The 3,163-nt window shown below is 42.1% G+C and overlaps 1 protein-coding gene across 1 annotated transcript in view; it reads right to left on the bottom strand.

The window, feature by feature from the left end:
- The window catches only part of RNF228 (ring finger protein 228), a 6,766-nt gene extending 3,838 nt beyond the window's left edge, over window positions 1–2,928 (bottom strand). Inside the window, exon 1 of the mRNA XM_072407869.1 lies at window positions 2,076–2,928. The gene's annotated coding sequence lies outside the window, so the exon portion shown is untranslated. The remainder of the gene's footprint in view (window positions 1–2,075) is intronic.
- Between the last annotated feature and the right edge of the window lie 235 nt (window positions 2,929–3,163).

The following is a 3,163-nucleotide window of genomic DNA, read 5'->3' as shown; positions in this document are numbered from 1 at the left end:
CCCTGGTCATATCATGTCATGCCAGCCTGGGTATAATATCCTGAGATGTCACCCTGGTCATATCATGTCATGCCAGCCTGGGTATAATATCCTGACATGTTACCCTGGTCATATCATGTCATGCCAGCCAGTGTATATTATTCTGACATGTCACCCTGGTCATTTCGTGTCATGCCAGCCTGTGTATAATATTCTGACATGTCACCCTAGTCATATCATGTCATGCCAGCCTATGTATAATATTCTGACATGTCACCCTGGTCATATCATGTGATGCCAGCCTGGGTATAATATTCTGACATGTCACCCTAGTTATGTCATGCCAGCCTGTGTATAATATTCTGACATGCCACCCTGGTCATATCATGTCATGCCAGCCTATGTATAAGATTCTGACATGTCACCCCGATCATATGTCATGCCAGCCTGGGTATAATATTCTGACATGTCATCCTGGTCATGTCATGCCAGCCTATGTATAATATTCTGAAATGTCAGCCTGGTCATATCATGTCATGCCAGCCTGGGTATATTATTCTGACATGTCACCCTGGTCATATGTCATGCCAGCCTATGTATTTTATTTTGACCTGTCACCCTGGTCATATCATGTCATGCCAGCCTGGGTATAATATTCTGACATGTCATCCTGGTCATATCATGTCATGCCAGCCTGGGTATAATATCCTGACATGTCACCCTGGTCATATCATGTCATGCCAGCCTGGGCACAATATTCTGACATGTCACCCTGGTCATATGATCATGCCATACCAACCTTAGTATAATATTCTGACATGTCACCCTGGTCATTTCATGTCATGCCAGCCTGGGTATAATATTCTGACATGTCACCCTGGTCATATGATCATGTCATACCAACCTGAGTATAATATTCCGACATTGCACCCTGGTCATGTGATCATGTCATGCCAGCCTGGGTATAATATTCTGACATTTCACCCTGGTCATATAATCGTTTGGTGTCATTGAGGCCCTGAACATATTATTGTGACAAAGCAATCTGGCCCTATACTCGGGATACCATTCTGGTATAACATTGTAGAACATCTCTTTTGTGATTCAAATTATCATGACATCTCACTCTGGCCATGTCTAGTCTGGATATAACTCCTCCATGATTCTGACATGTTATTCTGGTCCTGTTATATTAACATGTCATTCTAGCTATATGATTGTTGTGTGGCCCTGCAATCATGACATCTGGACATATAATCATGACATGTTATTCTGACCCTATTATTCTTTCATGTTACAGTGACCCTGTGTTTGTGACATATCACTCTGACCATATGATGGTGGCATGTAACTCTGGCCCTATACTTGTGACATGTCATTGTGGCACTATGATCATGACATGTCTCCCTGGCCTTCTACTCATAACAGTCACTAAGGCTATATGATCATGACATGTCACTGTGGCCCTATGATCATGATATGTCTCTGTGGCCCTATACTTGTGACATGTCACTGTCACCCTTTGATCATAATATGTCTCCCTGGCCTTCTACTCATGACATGTCACTGTCCCCCTATGATATGATATGTCTCCCTGGCCTTCTACTTATGACATGTAACTCTGGTCTTCTGCTCATGTCAAGTCACTAATTAGGCTATATGATCATGACATACCATTCTGGCCCAGTTCTCGTGACATATCACTCTGACCATATGATGGTGACATATCACTCTGTCCCTATACTCGTGACATGTCACTGTGGTCCTATGATCATGACATGTCTCCTTGGCCTTCTACTCATGACATGTCACTGAGGCTATATGATCATGACATATCATTCTGGCCCAATTCTCGTGACATATCACTCTGACCATATGATGGTGACATAGCACTCTGACCCTATACACGTGACATTTGATCACACAATCGTGACGTGTCACAAGGCACTCCTAAACTTATGTAAGATTGTCAATATATTTTACCTGGAATGACCTAACTTGCCGGGAAAACATATATGACTCAAACATCAGTATTCGGCATGATCTAAGTACACATGACAGCAGATTATTTCTGTCTGGAAGGTAGTTTTACTCACAGAAGCTGAAATTCCCAGAAGAATACAAATGTCACTTATTGGAATATATTGGCAGTCGTGTCAAGCCTTAGTGAACGCGCAGATCTGAGCGATGGGTCATGCTTGAGGAGTGGACGGTCTTTGATGTGTTGAGAAAATCAGGATTTCAGCATCCCCGGTCCTTGACAGTTTGGCTCTCCATCCTCCTCCTGTGCTTTCCTTTGTCTCCTCCTTGTGATGCTGCCTTGAAAAGATATTTTTTTCCTGTTTAGAATTCATTTCATTCTGTATGCCATCTTCAGCCATTGCTGGTGTAATAAAGTCAGATGCAGAGCATATTTTCTATGCAGGTTCATGACTCTATATTCCATTCCTCCAGTGCCCAATGTCCTCCCAATATTCTAACAAAGGCAGCAGCTTGTGTGTGAGCTCCCTGCTTGCTCCCCAGCAATGTGATGTAACGCACAGTCTTTGTATGCAGGATTCCTCCTGCTAATGTGCAGGATCTGACTGGTCTGGAGGAGAAACAAATAGCAGCATCTTTCACCTTTTATTGTCCTTCTTATCAGCTGATTCTGTGTACTGAAGGAAATGCCTCCCTCTGCTATGGTTTTATATGCTGTGCTTACCCTCTACAGTTATTGTGTGCATCACCAAACACCAAGGAGAACAGCCAAGAATCACAAGGAAGGAATGGCAAATTTTACCAGATGGCAAACCAAACCGGGGAACAAAACCACAGTCCTGTAACAGTGTAATGGTGGTAGACTATTATATTCATATATAACATGGAAAGAATAAATCACATTCACACACACTGACTTCACAGGAGGGTTTAGTGTCATCTCTAAGCCTGTATCTAAATGGTACCTGAACAAAGATGGCTCAGTCTATCTGGGTAGAAAGATCAATTCATTATAAGGAGATGTTGTGTTGTGAGATAAAACATACCTTTTAGTTTTACGCTTTGGGTATAGTCATACATTTGTCAGCACTAAACCTAAGGGAGCATTTTTGACTAACAAAACATATTTCTGTCCTTCTGTTACGCTTTATACCAGCAAGACTTACCCTAAAACATGACATTTTTAATGCAGATTTGGATTTTG

This window comes from Pyxicephalus adspersus, chromosome 4, assembly GCF_032062135.1.
Source record: "Pyxicephalus adspersus chromosome 4, UCB_Pads_2.0, whole genome shotgun sequence".
Taxonomy (NCBI): domain Eukaryota; kingdom Metazoa; phylum Chordata; class Amphibia; order Anura; family Pyxicephalidae; genus Pyxicephalus; species Pyxicephalus adspersus.
The sequence above is the reverse complement of the archived record's forward strand: the minus strand, read 5'-3'. Positions and strand labels throughout refer to the sequence as shown.